Raw genomic sequence first — 19116 nt, 5'->3', positions numbered from 1 at the left:
ATATATATATATATATATTTTTTTCCCTACATAAATATTATTTATGCTGATTGGAACAAACTAGCAATTGGAACAATTTGCTATTTGAACATTTTCTTTCCATGCTGATGTGATCTTTCCTTTTCCTTTACTTTCTTTGAACACTAAAAAAAGAAAATGGAAACTCATGATGTCAGAAAATATGTTCTGTTGGTTTCTTAGGGTTATTAGTCATGTAACAATGTATGAGGGATGGGAAATTACACAACTCTTATTTGTAATATACATTTTGCATTGACTGTATGCCAAATGTTTGTAAAGTTCAGGGGGAAAAATTCTTTGATGACTTTAGGGTTGTTCTTGTAAAGACTTGCTTGAAGCAGTCTGGAAACAGAAGAGAAGAATCATAAATTATAAAAAATAAAGTGTCTGTAGCTAGCACCAATGGTGTTTAGTAATAACTTACTGGAAAACTTAAAAAAAAAAAGTAGGGGCAGCTAGGTGAAGCAGTAGATAGAGCACTGGCCCTGAAGTCAGGAGTACCTGAGTTCAAATCTGGCCTCAGACACTTAATAATTACCTAGCTGTGTGGCCTTGGGCAAGCCACTTAACCCCATTGCCTTGCAAAAACCTAAAAAAAAAATAACTTACTGGAGGGTTTTTTTTTTTTTTAAATAACAAGCACAAAAGCTGTAAAGAAAGGATTTTCTTCAAGGTACTTAAATGTTTTGAAAATGAACAAAATCATTTAAGGCATAATCTTTTTGTCTCCATTATCTGACTATACTAGGGTGATGAAGGAGGCATTTCCATTTCTAAAAAGTGACACAAGTCACTTATCCTATTTCAGCCCAAGCTTCTTCACTTAAAAAAAGTAGTTCTAAGTTAGTGATATTGAAACTTTATAAACTGATGAACCTGTAATCATGTAAAAAAGAGATGTATTTACTGAGTCAAAAAATACTCAGTTCTGCACTCTTTATCTTCACAGATAAGGTTGAAGATGGGATTTTTACCAAGTAATTACTCAGAAAAATCTTTTTACTTAGGCTCTAATAAAATAGATATTTTTCTATTTAGAATGATTGAAATGATAGTTTTTTAAGGCAAACAGGCTCAGGATGAAAGTGCCTTACATGGTCTCTGCTTCAATTAATCTATGCTTTCATGATTAATATGATAGTGAAGAAATTAAATATCATTCAGTAAGAGTCTCATAACAGTTCTTCAATTTGTTCATGTTAAATACCTCTATGTAAAGCCATGACAACTAAGGTTAATAATAATAATAATAGCTACCATTACCATATCACACCTATCAGATGGTTAATATGATAGGAAAAAATGATAAATGTTGGCATTTGGGATACCAGTTCACTGTTGGTGGAGTTGTAAATTGATTCAACCATTTTGGAGAGCAATTTGGAACTCTACCCAAAGGGCTATAAAACTTTGATTCAGGAATACCAGATTTGTATTCCAAAGAGATCATAAAAAAGGGGGAAAGGTCCACATGTACAAAAATTTTATGGCAGTTTTTTATTATGATAAAGAATTAGAAATTGAAGGAATGCCCATCAATTGGAGCAATTGGATGAGTTGGTCTATATGAATGTTATAGAATAGTTCTATAAGAAATAAGGAGCAGGTAAATTTCAGAAAGACTGGGAAAGATTTATATGAACTGAAGCTGAGTGAAGATAGCAGTACCAGGAGTATTAATACGTGTACACAGTAATAGCAACATTGTGTGATGATCATCTATGAAAGACTTAGGTCTTCTTAGAAACACAGAGATCAAAGAATTTCAAAAGACTTGAGATGGAAAATATTATCAAAAAGAACTATGGAGTCTAAGTGTAGATCAAAGCATACAATTTTTACTTTCTTAAATGTTTTTTCTTTTTTTCTTTTTTTTTTTTTGCAGCTCCCCCCACCACCACTATCTTGGTCTGATTCTTTTTTTACAGTATTACTAAAATGGAAATATGTTTAAAATTATTATATATTTATAAACCATAATTTCCCCAATCAGAAATCCAGAATGATATAAATAATACAGTGTAAGGGATTGTTGTGTGTGGGAGTACTGTAAACTTTTATCATCTGGTGTCCTGTAGCACCAGAGTGTTGTCTGACTGATTGATTAGAGAGTGCCATGGGAGTGGGAGTGGACCAGGGACTGGGGAGGATATTTAAGCACTTGTATTTGGTTTAATAAATGGAGAACTTGGAGAACTTTCCATCCTTGTCTCCCACCTCTTCAATGTTTGCCTGGGTAAGGATAAGCTAGCGAGCAGGAAGCTAACAAATGGCACCCAAACAGGGACACGAAATCTGATTGGAGTCCAGGATAAGGACCAGCAGATACAGTCAAGGGAAAAGGACTTCCAGGAGACAACCCAGACCAAAAGACTTCAGAGAGGTAACAGGCTGGTTGTTACCATGAGACAGAAATTAGGGATAAAAGGACAAGGGGGCTCAGTAACCCTTAAAAAGATTAGAGAATTTTTGAAAGTAGCAGACAAGATCATTTTTCAAGGGGTCTCATCAAGTGTGGAAAGGAAAACCTACTCTGCATGTAGAAATCAAGGTACTTTGAATTTTGCTATTCAAGCCCTGGCTGTGTATGCAGTGTTTCTCTCAGTGAGACACATCCAATCTTTGAAAGGTGAATATTTAGTCTTCACAGGCACAGTGAGGCAAGTACCTTCTAAACTCGCCATTGATTTTTCCTCAGCAACTTCCCAGACACTCAGAGAAGAAACTCTAAGTAACATGTCCTCATCCTGAGCTAAAAACCGTGGACTGGAAACTTTCCAAATCTGAACACCATATATATATATATATATATATATATAAAGTCAAATGTTGACTGAGAAACCAATGTTGAAGAATATGGAGCTAGTAAAGGGAGAAGGAAAGGCTCTTGAATGGAAGTATCTTCATAGCCTCCTTCCCCTGGTCTCAGATAAAGTGCCTTTGATAAGGAACACAAACAACACCCATTTTGTTTAGGAAGGAACTCTGTGGTGGCACACAGGATGACATCAATCCAAAAAGTATCCCTTTGGTTACATGAAGAAGGGAATCTGGACCAATGGAAAATCTTTGGGTGGAACACTTTTTTTCCCTTACTGTTTCAAATGCTCTCTCATTCTCTGCTGTCCCCACTCTCTGCAGAGGGAGGGGGAGAGGGAGAAGGGAAACCTTCCTTTTTGGAACTTCGAAGCTCAAACCTGTGTCTCAGGTGGAGTGTATGCATCGATGCAGGAAGGGTAGGACCCCCCCCCAGACTTATTTTAGAAATCAAGGGACCCCCATGCCTTCTTCCTGGTTGGGGGGGGGGTTGGACAATGACCATATTTTTCTTAGGCTATTGATTGGGAAGCTTCATGGTCAATTATTTAAGAAAAAAGAGGAAGAAGACGTTTTTCTGGGACTACAAAATTCAGATTTTATCTTTAAGCCTATGCTAATAACTGTAGTTGAACTTTATAAAGTTACTTAAGAAATCATTCAATTTAACTATTGATTGGCTATTTCAAGATTTTCATGAATGTATATGAGGTTCCTCAAGAAATTAAATACATGTGTATATATGTGTGTATATGCATATTTAAACATCAATAGCACATTTTACTGTCTTCTGGCCTGGAGAGGTGGGAAAATGTTTCTATATTCTAAGATCTGGTACTGGCCAGGGTATCAATCTCATCTGAAAGTTTGTAAGTAGCAAAGTTTGAAATGATTTCAGGTGTGAGCTAATTTTTTGTTAATGTAATATTGACTGAAGGTTGTATTCAACTTAGGTGAATGGAGACTTGAAGGTTTGGTAAATTCAGACTATCTGCCCTCAAGAAGCTTTGAAAAGAGGGCATGAAGGCCTTTGATAGGAAAAAGTAACCACTTTGTGTTTAAAGAAAAAGAAACTGAGAGCTAAATGAGAATAATTTAGTCACCTTTGAAAGTTTTGTAACAATTTTTATGTGTTATTAAAGTTTTGTAAGAATTTATATGTGTTATTAATAAGGAAAATATAATTGGGATAAATTGTATGTCAAGGAATTTAGGAATATTGAATCATATATAATATATCTACTGATTTCTTTTGGGGAAGTGATATTGTACTTAATTTTGTAATCTGTTAAATTGACATACATTGTCAACAATCTCACAAGGTCTTTTGTTGGCAAAAGAAAAAAAGTTTACAGGCTTTGTCATCTATCATCACATGTTTATGGTAAGGGAAATATCATAAGCCATGGCCCCCTTCTGGGATAAATCTGTAGATTCATACATAATATAATGATGGAAATATTATTTTGTAAAATTTAATAACTCATGTTAATTGAATTGAATGCTTAGTTGCTTTTATTATGTTTCATTGACATTTGTTTATACTATTTTTGAACTTTTGTTTACAACTTATGTGACATCCATTATGTAACTGAATTAAGGAATTTTGCTTCAAAAAAAAACACAAAAGGGGCATTTGTAAGGAACTGTTGTGTGTGGGAGTACTGTAAACTTTTATCACTTGGTGTCCTCTAGCACCAGAGTGTTGTTTTACTGGTTGATTGGAGAGTGCCATGGGAGTAATAATGGACCAGGGACAGGGGAGGATATTTAAGCACTTGTATTTGATGTAATAAATGGAGAACTTGGAGAACTTTCCATTCTTGTCTCCTGTCCCTTCAATGTTTGCCTTGGTAAAGATAAGCTATCTGGCAGGAACCTAACAGCGCAGGATGCAAGTTGTTTTCTAACAATGTTTTGAGATGAAATTACTAAAAACAATTTATTTATCCTGAACTAAAACATAGATTCAAATTCTAAATTATTTTTTGAACATATAAGACACTTAATTTGTAGTCAGAAGACAAAGAAGCAATATGAATCTTTAATTGACTATTTACCATTTGCATGATCTAGGACAAAACACTAGGTTCTCAATTTGATCATCTGTAATACAGTGAAAGAAACTATATAAAAATGATATAAAATTATAAGATCACCAATAAAAGGAAAATTCTAGTAAGGCTGGATAAAGTCCAAGGTCCCATCTATCTCTAAATCTATGATCTGTGATAGACTAAAGTCCTTTGTTAATAGACAAATTTTTGCAAATAATGTAAGTATGTATAAAATCTCAAAGGAGATCACATCATCTATAATCTCAAAGGAGATTACATCATCTATGGATAAGAATGTCACAAGTGTCAAATTCACTATATCATCTAGCAGATATATTAAGACAACATTTACATCTTTTGGAAGTAATAATGATAATAGATAATCATCAACATGGGAAGTAATCACTGAATAATGGATTCATAGCTTGTTAAGTAATATAAGTACAGAATAACTATAGAATTATGTTTTTATTTATGATTTATGCATGAAATGACCTGGTGAATTACTTTTGGGACAGCAAGACATATATCCACAAAAACAGTTGCCATTTTGAGTTTGTAAATAAAGTCCCTAGGAGAAATAGGTTCAAACCAGTTTTAAACTTAACTGTCAGAATCATATTGTGTATATACTTTGGATCATAACTGATGTATAGAAAAAGTACAATGTTACATGGATTATTACATAGGCCCCAAAAGGCACTGCTTGTTATATGAGAAAAAAAAATAATTTGTGATCCAACAGTGGAAAAGTACCATAGGTTGATGTAAATCTGTTTTGCATGTAAATCCCAGTATGTCAGATTCTTCTAGACATAAGAACTCAAAGCTTAAAAACCCTATTGCTTCCAGGAAATAATCCACAGATAAAAGACGGGTCTATGACAAAGAATATACTTTTGCAATATTTTAAATGTCTCCATGCTTGCCAACACTTATGTTAACACAGGTAGAATAAAATAAGTTTCTTAGGGGTCTTCAATATAGACTGAAGAAGAGTAAACTGAAAATGCATTTTACTGAATGTAGAGGGAAAGGAAAATTAAGTAAGGACACAAACAACAATATCCTGTATTCTAAAAATATGACTCTAAAATTTTTCAGAACATTTTAAAGGACAAATTTTCAAATTTTATCACTTGATAAAATGAATGCTTATTTTAAAATTGATATTAACCAGCTTTGTTTTCCCATTAGAGAAATCATAAAGAAAGCAACTTATGTGAAATTTAAAACATATTTAACTGTCATTGAATTCAATGTGGGAGGAGCCCATTTGGGAAAAAATGCAATAGAAACTAAATTGCATAACGAACACAAATATTCATACTCACCTCAAAACAACTTAAATGTAATATATCATACAATGAAAATATTTTTGGTAAAAGTAAAATGAAATGACAGGCCCACCAAGAAAATGAAGACCGAGACAATACTGACCTAAGGAAGATGTTTTACATTATTAATTTATATGTGAAGCAGATGACTTTAAAATGAAAAAGAAATCCCCTCAAAGATCTTAAACTAGGTCAAATTAAATACTCACATTCTATGTGCAAGTTACCAACTATTTGTTATGAAAGAGATGCTTAAAAAGTTAGTCAATCAAAACAAAAAATATGATATATATGGGTATATATAAATATTCAAAAGTTTATATATGAGAATTTAAGTATGAGAATATTTTTAAATTAGTCAAAATTGAGAGGTTTCCTCTGAAAATAAATATTGAGTATTATAAAGTATTTACTTTAATAAATATTTAAAATTTTCAATAAAATTTATATTTATTTTGATTTGTCTCTATAAATAAAGTATAACATATTCTTGTTGCAATATTAAAGGTGATCATATATCATATAAAGACTTTGGCACAATACATGACAAAAATAGTAATTTAAATAAATAAAATTATAACAATCATCTCTTTAATTGCAAGTAGCAAAGGTAGTGTTGGTACTCACTTTTATTTGCTGCGTAGAATCATAGGATTAAAGGGAGATTGTGCAATCTTTTAGTCCCATCCTATGGCTTCAAACAGGCTTTTAATTTAATTTAATTTTTTTATTTATTCCTCAAATAAATTTTAAAATAATTCAAGGAAAGTAAATTATATGCCCTTTTTTAAATAATTAATTCTAATTTCCATTATCATACTTCTGTAAAGGAATCTCTTCTCTTTATTCTCTGATATATCCCTTAGTATGTACTTGACTGAGGACTCTTTTTATAATTATATCATGCTTCTAGGGGAATGTTCCTACTGTTATCTGATGTCCTTTTAAGCATAATATGTTGCTTTTTTAAATTATTATAGGTAAGTAAAGAAACATTTGAAAAGAAAAAGATTTCTTCATTGATATATTGACATAAGTGCCTCCTTAATCCTTAACAAAAGCTAGCTGTTGTTGTTTCAGCCTTATTATTCCAATGAACTTTAAAAAAAAAGACTTCTCAGATCATTTTTAGCTTTCTTGAATATATCATCATTTGTGGGTCCCCCAAAAAGTAACATCTGTTTTATTGTTTCATCTTCCATAGAAATCACAGATATATAAAACTTCAGAAGAGGTAAAGCCCCAGAGTGAAAGTACTGTAATCTTACAAAAACCATGATGATATTTTTGATGAAAACACAATAAGCTATCATGTGACAAGAAAATGAATAGCCAGTTCTTCAAATACATATTCAAATAAACAGAGACCTAGGGGGAAAACTAGTGCATTCTGTTATTTTCTAATTACATACAAACAATGGCATGAATTTTATCCAGATGACTATGTATCATTCTGTTTAAAAACTGGAACTTTTAAAATATAATCCTATAAGGAAAATATTAACTATTTTTTGAAGATTTCTTAGCAGCTGGAAGAAAAAAACATCAAAATACTTTGGCTATACCTGGACACTCATCAAAGCTTAAAATCATCTTCTTAGCTTTGACAACTTTGGCATGAAAGATTATTACCTTGTTTTCTTTTAGTATTCAGAGTTGGAGTACTTGGTATACCAAATCATTTTATTTAATCAATGATCTAGAAATAGATGGGGATTTAAAATGTAATAAAATAGTTGGGGAAGAAAAAATATGAGATAAATAGATTCAAATACTTTCAAAAAATATGAAAAAAATAACTCTGGTCAGAAACTGTACTGCAGTGGGGGGGGGAATTGAATAGATTACTAGAAAACTGTAATATTTCTTTGGCCATTTCAATCATTCACTTATTCATTCACCATAAAAATAATGAATCCCTACTGTTTGTAGAGTTCCATGTTAGTAATTGCAAGAGACAAAAAGCTTAGATAAGACATTCACTCTGACCTCATTAAGCTTATGGTTTAATGGGGAGGATAATATCCATTATAATGCCCCAAATGAAATACTATATAAGGCTTAAGGGAGATCATTACTGACTACAGGATATCAAGGAAGACTTTATGGATAAGCTTTTATGTAAATTGTTTTCAAAAATGGATAATAATTCAACAGGTAAAAAAAGGAAAGGAAGGACATTCCAAGCATAAGAAACAGATGAGCTGTTCTCTATTGGGAAGTAAGGAATAATATACATGTTCATTGGAGAAAGGGGCATTGGATATTAACTAAAAAAATTGTGTGAAAGAAATGTAATAGAAGGTAAAATTGGAAAGGTAGTTAGATACACTACTCTGGAAGTTTTTGAATGTTTAGCAAAGTTGAAAATAAGGAGAAACTGAAGACAGTTATGAATAGATTTAAACAAACGATTTGATTGGAGACTATCATCTATTTAGAAAAAATCACACTATACAGATTTCAGTTTTCTAATCATCATGTCTTTGTCACCAATGACAATAAAAAATTTAATTACCCTCTCACTGTGACCAAATAATATAATCAAATTATTATCAAAGAAATGACTATTAATCATCATATTAAAAATCTTCTAAATCCATCAGAATACAAAAAAAACTCAAAATAATTACAAGGTTTTACCTCATACCTACCAAGTTGGTAAAACTAACAAAACACAGAAATAGTCAATATTGGCTGATTTGTGGGAAGACAGAGTTATCAGAAAAATATTGGTGAAGCTATATTATAAATCAATACAACCAACTTGTAAAACAACTTATAATTATGCAAATAAAATGACAAAAAAGGTTTATATCCTTTGACCTAGAAATTGCACCATAGACATAATTCCCAAAGAAATGACTGATAAGAATACTGTCATATACAACAAATTATAGCTCCCTCCTATTCTTTTTTTTTTTTGTGTGTGGTAGCAAGGACTTGGAAATAAGGTAAATGTATATTAACTGAAAAAACAACTAAAAATTTTTGGTGTGTAAATATAATTGTTCTGTAAGAAATGACTAGTATGATGAATAGAGAAAAACATCTAAGGATATAAACAAACTAATGCAGAGTGATGTAAGTAGAGTCAAATATGCGACTACAGCAATTTATATAATCACAAAAAGAAAAATGAAAGTGAACAATGCTAAATCTTAAAGCACAAACAAGAAGAAATATCAGAAGATGAGAACTATGAGGTGTGGAATATTGCATATATTTTCAGACTTTTTCAATGTTTTGATAATTTTTGCTTATTTGTCTTTTTGTCTTTTTTGCTTCCTTTATAAAACTGCATGTATTACAGGGTATGGAATTCTGAGAGGAGGAAAAGGAGGGCTAGAGAGAGTAACTTAGGAGATTTAAACAAAAGATATCAATAAAATTAATATAAAAAATAAAAGATATTTGAGTAGCATACAATGAGATTCTGATGATAAATACTTTTAAAATAGACATGCAGTTTTATTTCTCTGGGATTTGCCCACCACCATTAGGTAATGGATGCCATCTCAGAATGCTCTCTGATTGTAAATACTTTTTAAAAATTCTTTAGGATTATTAAAATGGATACTATGAAGTGTCTCTATGTGCTTAACTATGTCTTTGCTAGTGAGACAGTTGCTAGTCTCTAAAAATTGCTAATCTAAATATTTTCTATTATTTTATTGAAAACATGCTATTACAATGTTTTAAGTGGGCTACAATTTTCTTGATACTTAAAATTAGAAAGAGAACTATTGGAATAATTGTATAAAACATTATAACATCTATACAAATTACATCAGGATCATGATTTATTGAAAGAGTCTTGCCAGAAGACCCATTATTCTTGGGAGGAGAACTTGCCAAAACTATGAGTTCTACAAATGGAAGCAATTGTATTAGAAAGTTGATTGTAAAATAAGGGCCATAGTAGAAAGTATCTTTTTTAACTGCATCTAAAAGTACAGAAGTGTTAAGATATACCCCATCTCTCATCTAGCTGTCGAACACAGTTATTCCCAATGTCACTGTCCTCTTTGTTTCCTCTTAAAATATCACCTGTGGATCAGATAGCTAGAAAAAAAAGCCCCCAATACTTACTACTTGAGGGAGCTAATCCATGCTGCCTTGAAACTAATTCTACATACTGTATTAATTGATGTGTGAGTGATTGAGTGAACTATATGTAGCCAGTCCTAGACCCTTAGATTGGAAATGTTTCACATCGTGTCTACCACTGGGTAACTTAATTAAACTGATAAATGGAGGTGGGCAATGAAGAGAACACTGGATCAGGACTCAGGAAGGACTGAGTTCATATTATGCTACAGAAATTTACTAGTTGTGGGTCTCTGGACAAGCCACTTCATTTTGTAAACACTAAAGCATAAATGCTATCTTCTGCTGCTGCTGTTACTACTACTACTACTACTACTACTACTACTACTACTACTACTTACTACTACTACTACTACTTTACTACTACTACTACTACTACTACTACTTTACTACTACTACTACTACTACTACTACTTTACTACTACTACTACTACTACTACTACTACTACACTATTACCACTACTACTGTCATTTCATGACAACTACTGCCACTAATAATATCACTACTACCAAATACTACAACTAAACCACTATTACTACTACTACTTCTGGTACTACTACTACTACTACTACTACTACCACTACTACTACTACTACTACTACAAGTACTACTACTACTACTACTACTGCTACTGCTGCTGCTACTGCTACTACAGCTACTACTACTACTACCACCAATACCACTAAAACTGCTACAACTATCACTATCACCACTACCACTACAATTACCACTACTGTTATACTATCATAGTTCCTGGAAAGATCAGAACAATTGATTATACTATGGATCAACTCACCATGCTTATTTTCCTAACACTCCCTTACCTATTCGTCACTCTCATTAAGTGTTTTGTTTCCTGGTATCAGAATTTATGTTCTTCAAGAATAGGGACAATTTCGTTTTTGAATTTGTTTCCCCTGTTTTTAGCATTTAGCAGGTACTTAATATTGCTTTCATTTTTTTCTATTCATTCACCCATTCACTCAGGATATTCACCTATTCACTCAACTGAATAGAATCCATGATGAAGTCTTCTGCTTTTCTTCTTTGTAGAAACATAATCTCTCACTAAAAACCCACGTAGTACATTACAAAACTCTTGAACATATATAGTAATTATTAACTTGTGATGTTGCTGATGTAATGATAAAAACTATGAAATATATTGGAATGAAAGAAAAAATTCATTCAAAATTAATTTTTGTTAAATGCTTTATAAAAAATCTCATTAGATTTATTGGAAGACAGGTTTTCTAAAAATAAATAAAACAGAACTTTCAAATGAACTAAAATAGAGTGTTATTTTACCTTGTGGATTACTGTTATTGATTAATTGCTTATTGCATCATTTTAAATAACAATAAAACTTCAAAATTTTCTCACTTAGAAACTCCTAGGGCAGTTAATAAAAAATTAGGGTTTTATGCTTCTATAGTCAAAACTCTAAACATCCTGACTACCCATCAATTTTGAAAAATGAAGAACATAAGAAATAATTTATATTAATAATTTGATCTTCATTATTGAATGAAATTTTTTTTCCTATCACAAGCATTTAATCCTGTGAAGCTCATCTTTAAGAGTATACAATGCTGAAAGTAAATTATTTCCAAGAATATTTAGCCACTCCCTAGAAAGGAGTTTAAAATGATTTGAAAAGATTCTAATAACATAGTCAAAAATTTCTCATTTCACACAGTCTAAATGGCCAGAAAATCTAGAACCAAAAAGTTCCTTTCACTGACAGAAAATAAATTAGCACAGTGGATTCCATTTGGCATTCAAATCCTTCTGCTACAATATATCTACTTACAAGGCATTATTTTACAGAATAGAGAAATCTATATGTATATGTTTTTAAACTTTATATTTTCATGATAATGATTACAATGAAAATGATATATGTTTTTAAATGTTTTAGCTTGAAATTCAGTTGCCTACACAAGATTTGCAAGGTGAGCTTCTGAAATCTTTTCCTCCCACATTCTCTTCATTGTTATATTAACCTTCTGTGCTACAATTATCATTGTATTTTCATTATGAAACTAAAAATAATGAAAGGAAAAATTTGAAGTAATTTTAGGAGTGAATAATGATTTTGTGAAGGTGACTTTGAAGAAATCTAGTTTTGACTCTGCCACATTACCCTGAAGAAATCACTAATTTCTCTTGGTCTCTTGGTGCTGAACAAGATTATTTCCAAATTCTTTTCTAATACTAAAATGAAATTATTCTCTAAAGTTAAGAGAGACCTAATATGAAATTCATATAAAAGTTGAAAACTTTAGGAAAGAGACTTTTATATTGTAAACTGTTGTAATTGTAAATTATTGTATTTGTAAACTATTGTAAACTCTAAATAATTATAAGCTATTATAAATATAAACAAATATGCATAAAGGTAACTCAAAGAATTAATATTTTAAAGGGATTTTTTTCTTTGAAAATGTCTAATTTATTGAAAATAAATTTTCTATTTAAAATAGCCAAGATTCTTCTCACTAGACATTTCATCTGATTCACCTCCTACTTATCTGAAATTCTGTTTCTTTTGCTTGTTTCTTTTTTTCAGACCACAACCTAAAGCATCCCTCAGCATTCGACCTGAAAATTCTTCTCTTTTCCCTCTATACTACTTCAATTAGTGATTTCATCTCTATGCTGATGATTCTCAAACCTATCTATATTACCTCAGTCTCTCTGCTGACGTACATTCTTACCTATCTAAATGTCTTTCAGACATCTCAAACTGTATATCCAAGAGACATCTTAACTCAATATGTGCAAAATAGAATTCATTATATTTCCCCCTAAGACCTTTCCCACATGCACTCAAAATCCCTATTATGGAAGGCAACACCATCATTCCCTCTCCTTCAGGCTCACAGCTTAGGAGTCGTCCTGGGCTCTTCAATATTTCTCACCTTCTGTATCCAATCTGCTACCAAGGACAGGAGTCTTGCTATGTTCCCCTTTCTCTGCTCTGACATTGCCACTATTGTGCAGACCCTCATCACCTCAAGTACTGGAATAGCCTGCTTGTGAGTATACCTGCCTGAAATTTTTCCACCCTCCAATTCATTCTCCATTCAGATGCTAAATTTATTTTCATAAAGTGCAAGTTCCCTGCACTTTCCCCCTACTAAATAAATTCCAGTAGCTCTCTACTTCCATGATAAAATATTTAATGCCTTTCTTGATATTAGAAGTTTTCAAAATCTTTATCTCTCCTGCCTTTCTAGTCATCTTACACCTTACTCCCCTAAAGTATTCTTCAGTTCAGTGAACAGTATTGGCTTCCTGACTGTTCAGAACGATATATAACTTAGGCCTGAAAAAAAATTCATAGTATTTTTGTATGAGAATTTATTATCTTCAGTTTCTAATGTAGGATACCAGGCTCTGTCTTATTAGGTATTTGTAGTTTTAAAATTTTTATATGATATATAGCACAATTTTTATAATTTCCCTATATCATCTGCACTGAAAAATAAACCTAGGTTCTTTAAGAATAACTTTTTAATTGATATTTTATTTTTCCAGTTGCATGTTATGAACGTTTTTCAACATTCTTTCATTTGCATGCCTATTTTTTTAAGTTACAAAATTTCCTTTTGCCCTCCCTTCCCACTCCCTTCCCCTCAGTAAACAATCAGGTTAATATTGTATATACATATTTGTGCTAAACATATTTACAGATTAGTCATTTCATGGGAAAGAGATATATGAGATATTTTTTATTTCATTCTGAAGGGACTTTTTCTTTTGTTTTGTTTTGTTTTGCTTTGCTTTGCTTCCTCTGGAAAGGGAAAGCATTGTCCATAGCCATTCTAATATAGTTATCCTAGCTCTCTGAACTACTGAAAGGAGCTGCTTCCATCAAAGTTGATCATCTCACAATGCTGCTGTTAATGTATACATTGTTCTCTTGGTTCTGCTCCCTTCCCTCAGCATCAGATCCCATAAGTCATTCCTTGCTTCTCTGGAGTCTGACCATTTATAGTTTCTTATAGAACAATAATATTTCATTGTACTCATATATCATAGCTTGTTTGGCTATTCCCCAATTGATGAGCATCCCTTAAGAATAACTTCCTATAATTTCTAGTTTCAATGATATGCTATTGAATTACTAATTTAAATTATTCAATTTCTCAAAAAGATAATTCTCATGATTCTGTCATTTGTTCAAAATCTCTTTCTTGTCACATTTTTGTTTTTTATTTATGTGGGTCTCACATGAATGATCCTCTGATTCCACTATGATATTTAGCCATTTGTACTGGGGACAAACTTCTTAATTCCTATTATCACCATCTCATTCTCAATATTTTCAATGGAGTAACCAAAATAAACCCCAAGAACAGCTTTCCCTTTTTATTTAATTCTCTGTAAATTAGTTTAGACATTGATAAATATTATTGCTTTTGTGTTTGAATTTGATGTATTGAATTGATTAGGATATGGGTTTTTCTTCTTTAGATTCATGAAGAATACAGTCTTCTTGTGATGATGATGATGCTGATAATGATGACATTAATTATTTCTGATAGAGTTCACTTGGAAACATTCTAGGTATAAATCATTATCAGTTTCCCATTTATTTATATTTAACATTCTATAAACTAAACAGAAGTGATTGAAATTTACATTTAATGTTCTAAAGACTATGCAGAGGTAGTTGAAATATGTATTTTATTCAATCTATTGAATGAAAGTATTAAAGTGAAAGTTCATATCTTCTTGTTTGTCCTTCATTTTTTTTAGGTTTTTGCAAGGCAGTGGGGTTAAGTGACTTGCCCAAGGCCACACAGCTAGCTAATAATTACATGTTTGAAGCCAGATTTGAACTCAAGTATTCCTGACTCCAGGGGCAGTGCTCTATCCACTGCACCACTTAGCCGCCCTATCCTTCATTTTTAAAGAGGACCAATGACATCATTATGAGATGGGTGAGGGATTTAAGTTGAACAAAGTTGTCAGCCTCATTATCTTTTTTCAGCATATTCAATGACAAAACTCTAATTATTCCACAGGATCTTCTTTAGCCACCTTTTATGGCCTTTGCAACAACCTGTCTTTACAGGCTTGCAGTAGACATCTCCATAACTCACTTATGGATTTGAGGACTGTTCATTATCCTTAACCAGGTTTAATTCATTTGCCAAAATGGTTTTACCAGGGTTCAGCCATTGTGCATGTTATAGCATCTTAGATGTATGTTATAGCTTCTTAAGTGTGAATATATAATATGTATTATATTTATATAGACTGACAATTACACTTAGTAATACATGTATTAAACTCTCAGGGTCAATTGCCAACATCTCAAGTTCATATCTGTGACTTCACTGAAAGCATACAGTTCCATTAGCAGACAGGTCAATAGAGAGATAATAAGTACTTCATCTTATTTCCATCTAATTTTTTTTAACTTGGAGTCTTTGTTGTATTGAACAATGTTTTTTACTGCATAGCTGAGAGATCAAGTGTATTTAACATGTTGAATTTATTTGATTTATCAATTCTGTATCTGGATGATTTTAGATAATGGCTAAAGTTTGAAAGTAATGGTCCCATTCTGGTACAATCTGTCTCTAGAGTTCTCTCTCTCTCTCTCTCTCTCTCTCTCTCTCTCTCTCTCTCTCTCTCATATATATATGTGTGTGTGTGTGTGTGTGTGTGTGTGTGTGTGTGTGTGTGTGTGTGTGTAGAATGGGGATAGTTCATCTATATGCCCATAAAAGAAATAAACTTCTTTCTCATAATTCTAGCCACCACATCAGATTTTGTTAATTTTCCAGAAGGTGCTAAATTTTTACTGCCTGCAGTACTATATGTTTAATTTATCCACTATTTTTTGTAGATACTATAATGTTCACTAATTTTAGGGGATTTTTAAGACAAAATTTCTATGATAACTTGTCAATGAGTCAAGAATCAAACATATATTTATTAAATGTTCATTGTATTCCAAACACTTTGCTAAGTGCTAAAGATACAACTAAGGAAGAAGGGCAGTCCCTGCCCTCAAGTAAGATATATTTTAATGAACAAAACAATATACAAAAACTAGGCACATAGAGGATATATTGAGAGTAGCAGAAAATAATCTGAAATGGAAAGGCATTAATAGCTGCAGGAATTTGGGAAGTCTCCCTGCAGAAGTTGGAATTTGAAGTGAACCTTGAGGCAAGCCAAGTAAGAAAATAAACAGAGCTGAGGTGAAATAGCATTCCAAGAGAGTAACAACCACTAAAAGTACAGCAATGAGAGATAAGAGGGTCATGTTAGAATAATTAGAACACTCATGTTAGGTGGATTGTTGAGATTATAGAGAGGACTAATGTATAACAAAACTGGAAAATAGAAGAATCCAGGTTATGAAAATTTGGGTATTTACGTACCAAACATAGGACTTTTATATTTGATCATGATGTAATGGAGAAACACTGGAAATCATTGACCTTTAAAAAAAAGTCACTTTAACTAGTAAGTGAAGGATGCAGTAGAGAAACAATTGAGATTGAGATAACAATGAGAAAACACTGTAGTTGTCCAAATAAGAAGTAACACGAGCCTGAAGTAAGGTTGTAACCATTGTAGAAGAAATAAGGGAGTGAAAGATGTTTGACTTGAAGATAGAAACAATATTTGGGAATGAATTAGTTATGTGGAGTAAGTGAAGTAAGTAATTTGTCTCAATGATGTGGTCCTTAATATAAATCAAAAAGCCCTCCATTTCCATAAGTAAAACTGTTTGACTTATCCAATTTTGTTTTCATCATCACCATAATGATCTTTTCCAATGGGGTTAACATAAAAATAGTCCCAGAAAGCATCATGAATCTTGTACACACAATGTTCTACAGTTGATTGCAAATGTGCATGAAATAAATCCCCCTTTGGTAGTTAGATAAAAATATTTCAGTGCAATCTCGTTCTTGCAATCTCACTGAATGCATCTGTGTAACAATTCCTACTACAAACAGTGATTCCAAATTATTTTGCTATTCTTGACCAGATCTTTCTAAACCTTCTCTTCATCATGATACTCCCCTTCTTCCATGTCCTTCTCCTTTTTTACATATACTTATATAAATTATTATTGTTGTTGCTGACTGAATAAATCTAAACTCACTTCAAATTATCTCTGTGGATCATAAAAGAATAATGAGAGTTTGGCTCTATATTTTTAGATAGAGAAGTGAATGTTGTAAAATCAGACAGAAACAAATGAATATATTAGTTGCAAAAATGTGTAAATGTTCAAAAAACTCTTATGTGAATGTACATTTATGAAAAATATGCTTTTATAGGAGAGACACTAATGCTGCAGTGAGTTTAAGGATCAGTCATTCAATAGCATTACATACGATAATTTCTTTTTCCAAATAAATTATACTTTAGCATATTGTAGAGAATATGATTATATTGTTAATTTCAAAGATTCTTCTTAGACCAACATACATATTTACCAAACATCTTAATTATGTCTAAATATTATTCATTCTATATGAAAATTGCATTAGAAAACATTCCCTGAGAATTAAAGGGGTTAAAGATTAATGGCCATGATTAATGATAACTCAGTTATCAGATCTTTTTTTTAACTATTTTGAATTCATGAAACAAGTCACTGATGACTAATAGATGCTGTATGTCCAATGTCAAATTAGCTCATCATCTAATTCTACTCCCCAGTAGACTGGTACTGTCCAAGTCTATAAAAATATGACCAGACTTGGCACAAAATTCAAAAGAGAAGGCTGAGATTAAATAAATGCCAAGTGAAGGTCATTGCTTTGCTCTGAGAACTGTTTTCTGTTGTTGAGGCTAACTGTTTTGTGGTGGTGAAGCAAATGTGAGAATGCAGTTTATTATATCATTTGTCAGCAGTTAATCATAAAAAAGTCATACCCTTTTATATTTCTATAAATTCTGTTAAACTCTATGGAGAAAATATTTGTAAGATCCCAATAAAGTCATTGCTATTTTGAACAGTTAGACCAGATTTAAGATTATTTTTATATCATTTAATTAATTTTAAGCTGCTTTAAGGAAAATCCATTTTCATGATTAACATGCATTTAAACAATCATGTATGAGATATAGATTACATCACTAAGCTGAAGGCAGTGCCTAAGAAGTTACTTCAGTAATGCAATGAAGGTTAATTTCTCTTTAACATCCAAATCTAAATTAGATACTTAATTTTTATAGCATTTGCATTACAGACTGAAAGATTAAAACATAATAAATTTGGCATTTCTATATTTCTTGAAGTGGAGTTGGGGAACAAATATATGCAAAGTAGATCCTAGACAAAATGACATAGGTAAAGCTCAACCAGACACATTCAAAAATCCCCTCAATTTTGTTCCTTACTCAAGGTTCATATGTTCCCTTATTTCTACCCTAACAAGGTTTATTTTCTGTATTTTAATCTATTCATGTGTTAGTAATATATTATAACATATTTGCCATTTTAATATTTTTACAAATTAACTTTTCCTTTTTACAAGGGCCTTATAAGTGGTTTGGTCTCCAAGGTACTAAAGATACCAGAATCGTTATCTGATATGCTAATTTCTGTAAATGGAAGAAGGGGTGAGTGAAACTTTTATTTCATGTCAATATGCATCAAATTAAACAAGAAATTTTTTTTTTCTTGGAACTTGACTGAGCACATAAGAGCAAGACAAAGGTAATAATGGCAACTTCACACAAGAGATGCAACTAAAATGCATTCTACAAAAAGCAAGACAATAGA

General features: G+C 31.7%; 1 protein-coding gene across 4 annotated transcripts in view; it reads right to left on the bottom strand.

The window, feature by feature from the left end:
• Positions 1-19116, bottom strand: part of ANOS1 (anosmin 1) — a 246491-nt gene that overhangs the window by 14098 nt on the left and 213277 nt on the right. The gene's annotated exons all lie outside the window — the stretch shown is intronic.

The sequence above is a fragment of the Macrotis lagotis genome, chromosome 1 (assembly GCF_037893015.1).
Source record: "Macrotis lagotis isolate mMagLag1 chromosome 1, bilby.v1.9.chrom.fasta, whole genome shotgun sequence".
NCBI classification, from domain to species: Eukaryota; Metazoa; Chordata; class Mammalia; order Peramelemorphia; family Peramelidae; genus Macrotis; species Macrotis lagotis.
The sequence above is the reverse complement of the archived record's forward strand: the minus strand, read 5'-3'. Positions and strand labels throughout refer to the sequence as shown.